Source organism: Schistocerca nitens, chromosome 1 (genome assembly GCF_023898315.1).
Source record: "Schistocerca nitens isolate TAMUIC-IGC-003100 chromosome 1, iqSchNite1.1, whole genome shotgun sequence".
In the NCBI taxonomy this organism is placed as follows: Eukaryota; Metazoa; Arthropoda; class Insecta; order Orthoptera; family Acrididae; genus Schistocerca; species Schistocerca nitens.
The window spans coordinates 1,266,238,780-1,266,253,939 of NC_064614.1; positions in this window are offsets into that span (position 1 = coordinate 1,266,238,780).

The following is a 15,160-nucleotide window of genomic DNA, read 5'->3' on the forward strand; positions in this document are numbered from 1 at the left end:
TAAATTTCAGTGTCGATTTGCGGAACGACAAGGCCATGATTCGTTCTATGTATTACCGCGACACACCGCTACACACGTAACGTAAACACCTCTCGCGCAGACGTGCGGCAGGGACGTAAACACCGTCCGAACCGCTGCGCCGCCGAAGGCTGACTGAGCTACAGAAGCACGACTCACGCCCGGTACTCACAGCTTTACTTCTGCCAGTATCTCGTTTCCTACCAAACTTTACAGAAGCTCTCCTGCGAACCTTGCAGAACTAGCACTCCTGAAAGAAAGGATATAGCGGAGACATGACTTAGCCACAGCCTGGGGGACGTTTCCAGAATGAGAGTGCGCTGATATGAAACTTCCTGGCAGATTAAAACTGTGTGCCCTACCGAGACTCGAACTCGGGACCTTTGCCTTTCGCGGGCAAGTGCTCTACCATCTGAGCTACCGAAGCACGACTCACGCCCGGTACTCACAGCTTTACTTCTGCCAGTATCTCGTCTCCTACCTTCCTTCCTACCTCCTACCTTCCTTGGATGGCGTGTGCAGGTACAGCAACCCCTGCAGCTTCAACACGATACGACAATTCATCAAGAATAGTTATTGGAGTATTGTACGTGCCAGTTGCTCGGCCACCATTGACCAGACGTTTTCAATTGGTGAGAGATCTAGAGAATGTGCTGGCCAGTGCAGCAGTGGAACATTTTCTGTATCCAGAAAGGCCCGTACAGGACCTGCAACATGCGGTCGTGCATTACCCTGCTGAAATGTAGGGTTTCCCAGGGATCGAATGAAGGGTAGAGCCACAGGTCGTAACACATCTGAAATGTAACGTCTACTGTTCAAAGTGCCGTCAATGCGAACAAGAGGTGACCGAGACGTATAACCAATGGCACCCCATACCATCACGCCGGGTGATACGCCAGTAGGGCGTTGACGAATACACGCTTCCAATGTGCGTTCACCGCGATGTTGCCAAATACGGATGCGACCATCATGATGCTGTAAATAGAACCTGGATTCATCCGAAAAAAAATGGCGTTTTGCCACTCGTGCACCCAGGTTCGTCGTTCAGTACACCATCGCAGGGGCTGCTGTCTGTGATGCAGCGTCAAGGGTAACCGCAGCCATGGTCTCCGAGTTGATAGTCCGTGCTGCTGCAAACGTCGTAGAACTGCGCGTCCAGATGTTGTCTTGCAAACGTACCCATCTGTTGACTCACTGCTCGAGACGTGGCTGCACGATCCGTTACAACCATGCGGATAAGATGCCTATCTTCTCGACTGCTAGTGATACGAGGCCGTTCAGATTAAGCACGGCGTTCCGTATTACCCTCCTGAACCCACCGATTCCATATTCTGCTTGCAGTCACTGGATCTCGACTAACGCTAGCAGCAATGTCGCGATACGATAAACCGCAATCGCGATTGGCTACAATCCGGCTTTTATCAAAGTCGGAAACGTGATGGTACGCATTTCTCCTCCTTACACGAGGCATCGCAACAAAGTTTAACCAGGCAACGCCGGTCAACTGCTGCTCGTGTATGAGAAACCGGTTGGAAACTTTCGTCATGTCAGCACGTTGTAGGTGTCGCCACCGGCGTCAACCTTGTGTGAATGCTCTGAAAAGCTAATCATTTTCATATCATATCATCTTCTTCCTGTCGGTTAAATTTCGCGTCTGTAGCACGTTAGCTTCGTGGTGTAGCAATTTTAATGGCCAGTAGTGTACTTTCCTCAGGTTCATGTTCGTCGCTTCCTGGGGCTTTCAACTTCAATAAGAATCAACCTTCAAGAGCAATGTAGAAATAGAACAGCAGTTGTGTCTCAGGCGCCCCAATAACTGTGTGAAAACTGGCGCAGCAGCAGCCAACACCGGGTGGCCGTGTCGGAGGGCCACTTACTTGCTCTGCTGTAATTGGTGCGCCGGAGGCACAGCTCGAGCGTTAAGACAGAAAGCGCGGCGAGTGTAGAAGGGTGGAGCACAGAGGGGGCAGGGCAGGGAAGGGCGGCCCTGTTCTGCGGAATGAAGTGCCGGCCTCGGGCGTCGCTCCGCAGCTCGCCGCGCTGTGTCGCGTCCGGCGGCGGCCATTAGCCGCGACTCGCACAAAGGCCGTGCCTGAGCAAAGGCAGCCCGACCGACCGCTCCACACACACAGCTGTCGCCCCGGGGCCTCCAGCTGACACCCACTGTGTGACGTCAGCCGACTTCACTTGGGCACGCGGTTAAAGTGAAAAGGAAGAGGTCTTTCCTTTGTGGGGCCGAAGCGGTTACCCCTTCCTGACGTCTTTCTACACATTTTGAAACGTCCCACTGTGAAACTACATTCTCAGACAGAAGAAGTTTAAGCACCTACAAGGAGAGGAGATACTCTGTAATCTACTACAATATATATATTTTTTTAATTTTTGAATTTGGCCAGCTATGGTCCCCATACAACTTAAGACTTATGGTGTTTCTTTTTCTTCCCTTCTTCCCAGTTCTTCTTCATTTTCTCGCCAACTGCTCGTCTCTGCTCATCTGTCCACTCTCCCTTGGGTCGAGGTTTTGGCTCATCTTCTTCATAGTTTGCGTTTCCTGTCAGTAGCCTGAAGTGATTCCTGTCGTGTATTATTTCTTCTGTAACACCTATTTTGTTGGCGTCTTTATTTACTGCTTCTATCCACCCTACAGTTTTTTTCAGCTTACTAACTAAACTATTTGATTCTACACAATTTCACAGCCACACATATTTGTCTTTGTGTCTCATCATTCCGTAACGTCCGAAAACCGGTTTGTAAAGTAATAAACAATGTAATATATTACGTCAGTGGCGTGTGTGTTTCATTCGTAATGTAGAAAATATTCTCTATAGAACTGGCAGCGCAGTCCGTCAGTGCAAGTAAGTGGTGTGTGTGCCGGGTTTCCACAGTTACCTTTTCAATGTCATTTGCGTCACTCATGGGTGGATTGTCATGATGTATGCCATCACACGGGGCAATTTTTTTTTCTACTTGTGTTACCACGCAATGTATTGTTGTCAACTCAGAATCAAGATACTTAGACAATAGGAAGCCTTCGCGGCTATCACTGATATAAGGAAACCATAGTTTTGGCTATAATTTGATTCCTCATTTTATGTACTTTGAAAGGGCGCACAGGAGGTACCAAATAGTAATAATGCCCCATTGTAGAGATACTGTCCGTAATCCTTGCTCTCCGTAACTGCAATTATATTATAAGTTAGTAATTTTCGCCAAGATTGCGTTTTTCGTTGTAAGGGAGACCTCTGTGCTAAGTTTAATCGGCCATGTGCACATGAATGTATCAGAAAGGTTTTAGAGAAGCGATTCCGACCGTGAGGAAATTGGTCTGGCAGCCTGAGGTAACTAAGTAGGCTGCCAAAAAAACGGTGCGGATGAGCGCAGGTTGTCAAGGAAAGGTAGCGCCTATTACGCAGTTGGCTGTTTCCTTCGAAACATTGCTGTCAGAACGCATTTCTGTTGCCGCTACAGTCAGTCTCAAGTTCCAACCATCGTATGGTGAGTGTAAAATTGGATGTGAATTCACTAGTAACAGTGAACATTAAAGTTACTTGGAATTATCCTGATTAATGATGCCCTTATGACAGGTGAATAAAGCCCAGAGGAAATAACAGCAGTACCCGATTTAACTGCCCTCTGGAACGATTCGTCACGGACACGTATTCGCAACGCCACGGCAGTTGCCTTGGCACTGTAGTGTATCATTTGTGATCGCGTACTTTGCGCACTTTTCCTCTACATTGAAAGCTACAACTTCTGTGGTGTTTAATGCCATTTAGCACCACGAGTATTAACTCGCTGATCTCTAGTAATAAAAGGCGGCGTTCAATAAGTAAATCAATACATTTGTTTTCTCGGCCAGTTTCCGCCGATTAATTATGGTCTTTATTATGGGCATTGTGCAATATTCCCGCTTGAACCCCTAGAGTTTCGTTAAGTTCCGGTAAGTGCCGGCCTATACGTAGCCCTCAGAATGGCAGCGAACAAAACCACGGTAAATCGCTGGGCGAGATGTCTGTCATAATCGCAACAAGGTCGCATAAATCTGTCCCATCTGATAAATGCACACACCTGTTACTCTTGCACTGTTGGAACGTGCGAACACCCTCTTTCCAAGTCCAGAGTGAGATTTTCACTCTGCAGCGGAGTGTGCGCTGATAAGAAACTTCCGTACCCTTTCTTCCAGGAGTGCTAGTTTTGCTAAGTTTGCAAAAGAGCTTTTGTGAAGTTTGGAAGGTGAGAGACGAGGTACTGGCAGAAGTAAAGCTGTGAGGACGGGTCACGAGTCGTGCTTGGGTAGCTCAGATGGTAGAGTACTTGCCCGCGGAGAGCCAAGGTCCCGAGTTCAAATTTCGGTCCGGCACACAGTTTTAATCTGCCAGGAAGTCTCATTCGAAGTGATCGATGGGTCACAATCAAACACAACTGTACATCTCTGTTGGTAGTACTGACACACTCGTCCACTAGTTGGTGTACTAACAGGTGTGTGCCCCCCTGGGTCCCTCGCCGCCTAACGGGTAATCATAGAGAGCAACGAAGGTACATCTGTGCGGAATTGCTTGAGCATTACGAGCTGATTCTAACAATACTTCTTCACAGTTGATGAAACATTCATTCGTCACTTCCAGCCGGAAACAAAACGATAATTTTTGGAGTGGCGCCAGACCACTTCTCCTCCGAAGAAAAAGCTCAAAGCCGCACCCTTAGCCAGTGAAGTTTTGGCGACCATCTTCTGGGACTCTGAAAGAGTTATTCTGTTCGATGACTCCCCTTGTGGTGCAAAGATCAACTTTTAAGTGCGTAGTGCTACCATCACAAAATTCACCGTGTTCGTCGCCACAAAAATTCGAACGAACTTCTTCTCCGTGACAATGCAAGGCATCACATAAATCTGCGCACTCGATAAGAGCTCACAAAACTTCAGTGGACTGTTATTCCTCATCCACCCTACAGCGGAGTTGTTACACCTTCCGACTTCCATCTATTTGGCCCAAAGAAGGATGCGCTTCACGGGCTGCAGTGCGTGGATGATGGGGTTGTTAACAACTTTCTTCCTTTAGGAAGAACGCAATGAAGGAAGGCTCGAGAACAGGGAGGAAAAAACAGAAAGTATTCAATATCTTGACGATTGAAGACAAGGTAACATATCCGCAAATATAGCGAGATAACGTGGTAGCCTCAAGCAATTACAATGGGCGTTCACCATATATTGGCTAAAACCACGCGGTCCGGAATCGTTGTCCCAATCCCACTACACAGTATTAGTTTTCGTCCGAGGCAAAACGGAAAATTCCGGACAGGCAAGAAGTTCAACCGAGGAAGCAGCTTCAGTTGATCGGGTAAGAAAAATCAGCTATTGGCGAATTCAGTGTCAGGGTTGTCCTATTCAGAAGACAAGCCATTGTGACATGTATCGCGAAGACCAGTCGGCCGAAGAGCAACGCGATGGAGGCGTTCGCTTGTCGCGATCACATTATGAATGACCCTATACCACGATGAGACGTTTCTACCGGGAGTAGAGTATCAATGGCACGGCAATTTCAACAAAGGAGAGGGATGGCTGCACTCCCCAACGGGAAAGCAACGATCTGGTGGTAAAGTGTGACACTGATAAGTTTCCGGCTCCCAGAAAAGTTACTACAGTAAAAAATTCACGTATGTGCCACAACTGGTAATCCTCAGGGAAAGTCAGACATACCGGTTGAAGAAGTTTAAATAAGAGATATGTAAGAGAGTGAGTAGCTCGAGTGCATGTTACGACGTTACGTTGTATAAACTATACTGAAGTCTGTACTTTGATGTCGGGAAGCCCCAAACATCCAAGAGACCTCGCTACCACTTCATACCGGATTCGAAAAATATGACATTTTCGTAGGAAATGACCGGATACTTGCAACAATTTGCGTCACATCGTCGCGGGGAGAGCAAATGCTTGTGTAACGTAATACATTTTACTGCAAATGTTGGAATCTAAGATCCGTGCTTTGTAAAGAAGGGTAAGGGAACGGCGCCCCTGTTCACAAATTACCCCTTGAATTCGATCCGGCACCTCTCGCCCACTGAGTGCAGCCATTTTCATCGAGCGGCGAATCGGCGATCCAAGGCGAACCCCAAAGATTTGTGACGAACAACTACCGTTTCCCATGGAATGACACACACACACACACACACACACACACACACACACACACACACACAAACACACAGACAGAGAGAGAGAGAGCGCAAAAGGATTCAAGCATGTCCTTAAGCAAGGATATGTTATCAGTGATGTAGCAACATCATAACATTATCCGCATACGCTTGCATCGAGAAGGTTTCTCCCAATATCTTAAAGTCACGTAATTGAGGAGCAGTACAGGACTGCAGTGGTTTTAGGGCCAAGGCAAAAAGCGACATGGAGAGGAAGCTGCCCTGCGGCAAGCCCTGTCGGTTGGTGATTTGGGAAATAAGTTGTTCATTCGCCATGACAGACGCTTGAATACCAATTAAAAGACTGGATGGTACCTGACACGCAGTTCATTAGCACCGGTTGGCTCGAACATCTGCAGCAAGAAGTTGCGACTGACCTGTTCAAATGCGTTTTTAAAACCAACAAAAAGTAATGATAGAGAAATACACTGAAGCGCTAAAGAAATTGGTATAGGCACGCGTATTCAAATACAGAGATATGTAACCAAGCAGAGTCGCTGCGGTCGCCAACGCCTATATAAGACAACAAGTGTCTAGCGCAGTTCAAAAAATGTTCAGATGTGTGTGAATTCCTAAGGGACCAAACTGCTGAGGTCATCGGTCTCTAGACTTACACACTACTTACTAACTTATACTAAGAACAGCACACACACCCATACCGGAGGGAGGACTCGAACCTCCGGCAGGGGGGGCCGCGCAATCCGTGACATGCCGTCTCCAACCGCGCGGCTCTGGCACAGATGTTAGATCGGTTACCGCTGCGACAACGGCAGGTTATCAAGACTTATTGAATTTGGACGTAGTATTATAGTGGGCGCACGAGCGATGGGAGACTGTATCTCCGACGTAGCGATGAATTGGGGATTTTCTCGTACGACCATTTCACGAGTATACAGTGAATATCAGGAATCCGGTAAAACTTCTAATCTCCGACATCACTGCGGCCGGAAAAATATCCTGCAAGAACGAGACCAACGACAACTGAAAAGAATCGTTCAACATGACAGAAGTGCAATCCTTCCACAAATTGCTGCAGATTTCAACGCTGGGACATTGGGACATCAAGTGTCAGCGTGCGAACCATTCAGCGAAACGTTATCGATGTGGGCTTTCGGAGCCGAAGGCCCACACGTGTGACTGCACGACACAAAGCTTTACACCTCCGGTCTCAGGCGCTGCAGTCATGGGCTGTGCGGCTGGTCCCGGCGGAGGTTCGAGTCCTCCCTCGGGCATGGGTGTGTGTGTGTTTGTCCTTAGGATAATTTAGGTTAAGTAGTGTATAAGCTTAGGGACTGATGACCTTAGCAGTTAAGTCCCATAAGACTTCACACACATCTGAACATTTTTTTGCTTTACACCTCGCCTGGGACCATCAACACCAACATTGGACTGTTGATGACTGAAAACGTGTTGCCTTGTCTGACGAGTCTCGTTTCAAGTTGTATCTGTAACACCATAGCTTTGGCACTACATACCTTTTGTTGATTCATTTATCTTTCTGTTTTGTTCAAAATCCCATCGTTGAATCTCTGTAATTAGTGTATGATTAATTCGATATTGTAATGAAGTGTAATCTCTGTAATATGCACAATATGAGCAAATGATATGTTTTGTCTTTCTCACATAATTTCTTTGGTTATCTTTGAGGTTGAATAATTTTGTTTAAATAATTTTTTGTAGAAATGTCAATATATGCAAATCTTCTGTTTCATTTAATATGTTTGGTTGCTGTTATGTAAATTGCTGACCTTCTCACCACCAAGAAATGACAGAGTCCAGCAATTCTACCTGCAAATCCACCCACCAACATCCACTCGCCACCACATTGCGCAATCACTGTAATGGAACAGAAGAACTACACTAATGCACAGTGAAGGATCAGCTCAATGGATGTTATAGTGTACTCAAATATAAGGTAACTTACACTCGAACTCTTATACCTACCTTGATTTTTTTATCCCCAGTCGCACAACTACTTAGGGTCCTTCTCATGTCAAAAATGCTTACCGAGTGTCCATATTGTGAAAATAGGAAAGCCCAGTGATTAATTCAATAATGCCACTTGAAGATAGTAAGAAGAAACTAAGTTGAAGTTAATTAGCAGAACTGAGTAATATAGTAAGTGATGCTTGCTGAAAATAATTTTTCTATTAAAACTGCTTATTAATATTTTGTTGCCAACTCCAGAAGTGAATGTTCCCAAAACTGTGGCTTATAGAGTTTTGCAAATTAAATGATCACAGTGCAGCCTGTTGAAAATCACCCAGAGGTGAGCTACTGTCTTAAAACCACATCAACTGTAGTAAAAGTTGAGAACTATTACTATTGAAAGTTACATGTTCATGCTTGTTAAGGGATTGTTTCTCTAGTGTACTGAAAGTGTGTTTAGTTTGATCTACTACAGTGGTCAAGATTAAGGGCCCCCTCCATTGAAAGTAGTTCAATGGCACAAAATTACTTAATTACAGAAAGTTTCAATTACTCTTGTTATTCAAGTCTAATTTTGTACGGTATTGGGTTCCTCTTGCGTATTAAAAGTGCATATTAATGGCGTAACCGGATCCACAGTTTGTCTACTATGCTCAAGCTAGATAACGATTAATAGAAAGACCACTATCTATGAAAACAGTAACTTCTTTATTGAAAATACAGTGAGAAGTAATTTGTTACTGAACTCCATTTAATTTTCATTCTAAGTAGAAAGGTGTTTAGTAGTGAGAGACTTAATCTAGGAACAATAACTAATTTTGCTGTGAACCATATTCATATTTTATGTCAGATAGGAATATGTTTGAAAAGTAATATTGAACCTATGACCAATTTACGATTCTACACTGAATATTAAGAGTAACGTTGTTGAGACCATTCAGTTTGACTAAGTCCTCAATGTAATATTGTGTTTCGTTATGTTATATCTATGCAAATAGTCTGTTCTGCTCTGTCAGCTCCAACCTTAATGTGAACATATGCACGTGTCAGAGTTCGTTGCACTGTCTTGTGAAAAAGTATAGGCTGTGTTTGCCCATTGAAGTTACTTATTTTCGGTTCTCGAGAAAGAATGTTACTCATTCTTATGCCTAATTAGGCTGGCGACCGTTTTTATTATCATTTGGACGCTGTGGATAAGTAAATTATTGTTTGTTGCTGTTTAAATATTTACGTAATTGTGACTTTCACTTGCGATAAGTGACCTCCGTTAGGTTCAACACGGTCAACATAACAAAATTCCTTTCAGAGAGGCCGGCCGCTGTGGCCGAGCTTTTCTAGGCGCTTCAGTCTGGAACCGCGCTGCCGCTACGGTCGCAGGTTCGAATCCTGCCTCGGGCATGGATGTGTGTGGTGTCCTTAGGTTAGTTAGGTTTAAGTAGTTCTAAGTTCTGTGGGACTGATGACCTCAGTAGTTGAGTCCCATAGTGCTCAGAGCCATTTGAGCCTTTCAGAGGGTAACACTGCTCTGTTGCTTTATACCATAATTGCTTTAACAAGATAGTTTTATTTCACGACCTGCCTCCAACTTTAAGGTTATGATATAGCAGTAGCATACGGTAGTGTTATATATCGAGCGGATGGATGTGTACGGGTACGGTGACAACCTCATGGATCAATGGACCCTGCATGTCAGCAGGGGACTGTTCAAACTGGTCGAGGCTGTGTAATGGTGTGAGTCACGTGCAGTTGTAGTGATATGGGACCCGTGATACATCTAGATACGACTGTGCAGGTGACACGTACGTAAGCACCCTGTCTGATCCCCTGCATCCATTCACGTCCACTGTGCATTCTGAACGACTTGGGCAATTCCAGTAGGACAATGCGACACCCCACACGTCCAGAATAGTTACCGATTTGGCTCCAGGAACACTCTTCTGAGTTTAAATACTTCCACTGGCCACCAAACTTCCCAGACGTGTACATTATTGAGCGTATCTGGGATGCACTGCAACGTGCAGTTCAGAAGAGATATCCACACCCCTCGTACTCTTACGGATTTATGGACAGCCCTGCTAGGTTCATGGTAGCACACGCCTCCAGCACTACTTCAGAAATTAGTCTGCTTTGAACGTCGTGTCGTGGCACTTCTGCGTGGTTGCGGGGGCCCTACACGATATTAGGCAGGCATACCACTTTCTTTGGCTCTTCAGTGTAGAATTTGCTGCAATCACCGAGACGAAGTCTCACCATTAGACTAAAGAAATCAGGATCGTAGGCCTAGGCAAACAGCTTTGGGGAACGTCAGGAGTATTATCTAGCAACGTCTACGACTGGTTGTTAACCACCCACGCAACTGTTTTGTAATCGAAATTGAGGAATGTGAACGGCGGAATTTATCATTGTGTGGATGTCCGATTTTCTTCGAAATTAGAACGACTTTACCAACATTGAAAGGAGCAGGAGTCAAACCGTCCATTTATCGCCTCATTTATCAGCGACGTAATGGTATCACTTACAAGAAGCCAAAAATTTCTGAGGAATTTCGTGTCCCGGTGATATTTGCGATGATGAACCAACGATAAGGCGATGTATATCATCTCGAGTAAAGTCACTTAAAGAGCCCTCATTTAATGCAGGAGTAAATGAAATCCAGGAGCCGAATAAATGCATCAACGAAAATCGTATCAGTAGCACTGACGTCATAAAGGTCGGTATATACAGATCGCTCTGGAAATCTCACATTGAGACGTCAGTTCCTGACCATCGGTGCAAGTAAGGGATGCGATATACGCTCTTTTACGACGCTCATGCAACAAGATCAGATGATAATACTGTATTTATGCATTGTCTCTCTAACTGAAGAATCTTCGCAAAACATGGCGAGTATCCACAATCCGTAAAAGAGCTTCTCCGGCACCTTCATAAAGTTGATGTTAGGCGGAATAATAATATTCCTGAATCTGCCAGAGATCGCTCGCCCTGTCAGCCCCGTAACACATTAACGCTTTGCAGAGCACGGATTTGTAATGCCCTGACCAACATTCCATTAGAGAAGAATAACGGATCTGTAAACGCAAGATACGGGTCCAAACCTCTCGAACGATAATCTCGAGGGAAGGGTTCTTTAAGAGAGATGCGTTCAACATCCAGAGGAGGCGATACAGTTTCACTGGTTAGGCGCGTGACATGTAACACCATAGCTTAGACATTACATACCTTTTGTTGATTCATTTAGATTTCTGTTTTGTTCAACATCCCATCGTTGAACTTCTGTACTTGGTGTACGATTAATTCGATACTGTAATGAAGTATAATATCTGTAATAATCTTTTGTCTTCCTCATACAATCTCTTTGGTCACCTTTAAAATTAAATAATTTTATTTAAATAATTCTGTGTAGAAGTACCAATATTTAAAATGTTTGTTTGCTGTTATTTAAACTCCTTACCTTCACTTAGGTTTCTTAGTTATTTTGTATGTAAAAGGTATTGTGGTTCCCCTGGGGAACGGAACTGTGTAGCGCGCGCAAATTGTGGTTGGCCTAGGTAGAAAGGTGGAACAAGAGTCAGTTGGGGACGAGCTACCAAACTTAACTGCTCATGTAAAAGTTGTGTATTGTGTTGGTTCTGAGAGAGGCTTTTCCTGGCGCTTTCGAATGCCTCGGATGGATGGATAAAGAGCTGGAGCTATTCTGGAATTGATGTCTATCATCGCCACCAAGAAATGACAGAGTCCAGCAATTCTACCTGCAAATCCACATACCAACATGCATTCGCCACCACGTTGCGCAATCACTAGAAAGGAACCAAGAATTGTAAGTATGTAAAGTGAAGAATCACATCATTGGATGTTTTAATGTGTGCAAATATAATGTAACTTATACTCGAACTCTTATACCTACCTTGATTTTGTATCCCTCTGTCACATTTCCACTTAGGGTCCTTCCCATGCTAAAGTGATTACCGAGTGTCCTTATTGAAAGAACATTAAAGCCTAGTGTTTTAACTAATTAATGCCTCTTGAACATAGTAAAAAGAAAGTTAAAGTTAATGTGGCAAGAGAGTGAACTAAAGTAAATTATGCTTGCTGAAAATAATTTTTCTGTTAAAACTGTTTATTAATATGTTGTTGCCAATTTCAAAATTAAAAGTAGTTAAAACTGAGGCTTATAAAGTTTTGCTTAGTAAAGGATCACATTGCCACCTGTTGTAATCGCAAAGGTGAGTCAGTATCTTACAAATATGTCAATTTTGTGTCTCACTGTAGTAAAAGTTGAAAACTGCAATTGTGGAAAGTTATATACTCATGCTTGCCAAGCGCTTGTTTCTCTTGTGTATTGAAAGTTCATATTAACAGTGTAATAGAGTACATAGCTTATCCTTTATGTTCTTGATAAATAACAATCAATAGAAAGACCACTATCTATGAATACAGTACTTCTTTTATTCAAGACAGTGAGAAGTAACCTGTTAGTGAATTCCATTTAACTTTCATCCTAAATAGAAAAGTATTTGGCTGAGAGAGACTTAACCTGTGACCAGTTCATAATTTTGCAGTTAACTACATTTACAATTTTATGTCAGCTTGGAAAATGTTTGAAAAGTAATACTGAACCTATGTTCAGTTTATGATTCTACAGTGACTATTAATAGTAATGTTATAAAGACCATTCAGGTAGAAAAAGCCCTGAAAATAATAGTCTGTAGTGTTATAAGGTTATATTTATGCAAATAGTTTGTTCTGATCTGTTAGCTCCAACCTTAACCTGAACATACTGTATTCAGGTGCCAGAGTTCATTGCACTCGCGTGTGCTAAAGTGTAGGTTGTGTTTCTCCGTTAAAGTTACTCATACTTATTTTCTTGAACAAGAATGTCAATCATGCTCTTGCCTAATTAGGCTGGCAACCGTTTTCTTTATTCTTTGAACAGTGTAGTTAGGTAAAATATTATTTGTTACTGATTAAATACTTACTTAATGCTTACTTTCACTTCCGATAAGCCACCTCCGTTAGGTACAACACGGTCAACATAGCAAAATTCCTCTCAGAGGGTAACACTGCTCTGCTTCTTCATACTAGAATTACTTGAATAAAAATAATTTCACTATACGAACTGCCTTCAGCTTTGAGGTTATGGTATCGTAGTAGCAGGCGAAAGTGTTATAGACTGAAGGATGCAGCTGCTGCACAGTGATCAGTGAAACATGTGGGTATAACGTCTATCACTAAAAACTGCCAAAATATAGTCGGAAAGAAAAAAAAAGAGTGATCAAGTCTGCGTACCTGACGAGTGTGGGGTAGTGACAGAACCATGCATCTCGTATTTCCGAAGCGCGCTCCAAACCGTCAAGTTGCTTAAGCAAATTAAAAGTGTGGCTCTGATCCACAGGGTGCAAAACTCTGTTAAAATCTAATGATTATAAAGAACCCGCCTCGATTGCAAATAGAAACCGGATGTTGACCTAGGTTTCGGCGCGGATAACCACGCCTTCTTCGGAACACACCAAAACTACAGACTGCCTAAAGAGGCGTTTTAGTGTGTTCCGAAGAGGGCGTGGTTATCAGCGCCGAAACGTAGATCAACATCCGGTTTCTATTTGCAATCGAGGCGGATTCTTTATAATCATTAAATTATTCATGATTGCTGACGCGCTGCCATGTTAAAAGGTCACAATTAAAATCTTCGCCCAACAGAAGTTTCTGCAGAGTTTTACGAAATAAATAAACTATATCCTCTTCGTAAAATCATGCTCGATCTGCAGAATGGCCAGATGCTGAAGAAGCATAAAGGAGGATTAAAGTGAGGCCACATAAAGTGCAATCTGCAAAGTGTTCGGCGGTTATCAAGAACATCGAAATCGGTCATTCGCATTCCCTCTTAGGAAAATAACAGCGTACCAGTAGACATTTCAGGAGCCACATTAAAGGGACAGAAAAATGATCAAATAATACTTCATGCAAAAATAATGTCTGCTCTCGAATCATAAATAAATCGCCGCAACGTCGCAAGTCTAAGTTCTGAACTAATTCTGTTCTCGTTCAAGGTAAGAAGAGTATGGGCCTGCGTGCAGTTATTACCAAAACAATTCAGACGATTACTTGCAAGTGTCCCTAAAGCACGTGTATCACAGACCGTGGTGAAGTCATTGGATGAATCTGAATGTAAAATCCTGCATCCCTCTCCTACACCCCCTTCAAGTTTTTTCTTTCTTTGCAACGCCGCGCGCTCAGGTTGAAAACGCTGTTTATTGTGGCTTTGCGGGAACCTTGCTGCCTCATGCCGTTACGTGTGGGGGAGGGTCTCCCACGGAAATTCAGTACCAGGCGAGGGGGAAGGAGTCGGCACACCCCACTCCTCCACACATGTGCGGTGTCTCCCCTGAGAATCGATAGGAACGGAAGCTGGCGGTAGGTCTGTCACCGTCACCACGTGTTCCACAGGCACGCTTGTGCCGGAGTGAGTCTGATCAGCAGCGGCCTGTGGCATTCTTTCACCTTCCGTGGGCGCAGAAGAAGGGTGGGAATACGTGATAGACACAGGGATGCCCGTCAAGTCCGTCGATTTCGTAGGGAGTTCCAGACAAGTCAATGCGACTCCGATGAGACCGTCTCGAAGATGCACCGGGAGGGGTACTGGAAGCTTTCAGATCCTGAACAGCAGTTGACTTTTATCATCCGGTGTAGACTCGGCTAGGAGAGAAGCATCCCCCAACGGAATGTTTCCAGTAGCGCGGACAAGGGAAGAGTTGCCAACATCTGACTCCTCACCGTGTCGCGTTCATCTATCCTTGTTTTGAAGGGGAAGTGGCAGCGACGCGGAAGGTGCAGTGCCGACGTCACTGCACGAAGTTAACGGTGGAAATCCACCTGGCCCAACAAGCAGTAGCTCGCATTGCCCGTCAGCAACTTGGTTAGGCACAATGGCTGAAGTTAACCCTTTTTTACGGTAGCAACAAATAATCCTGAGTTAATAACGAGCATTAAAACCGATTCTGAGATTAGTGAACACAAGGTTGTCGTA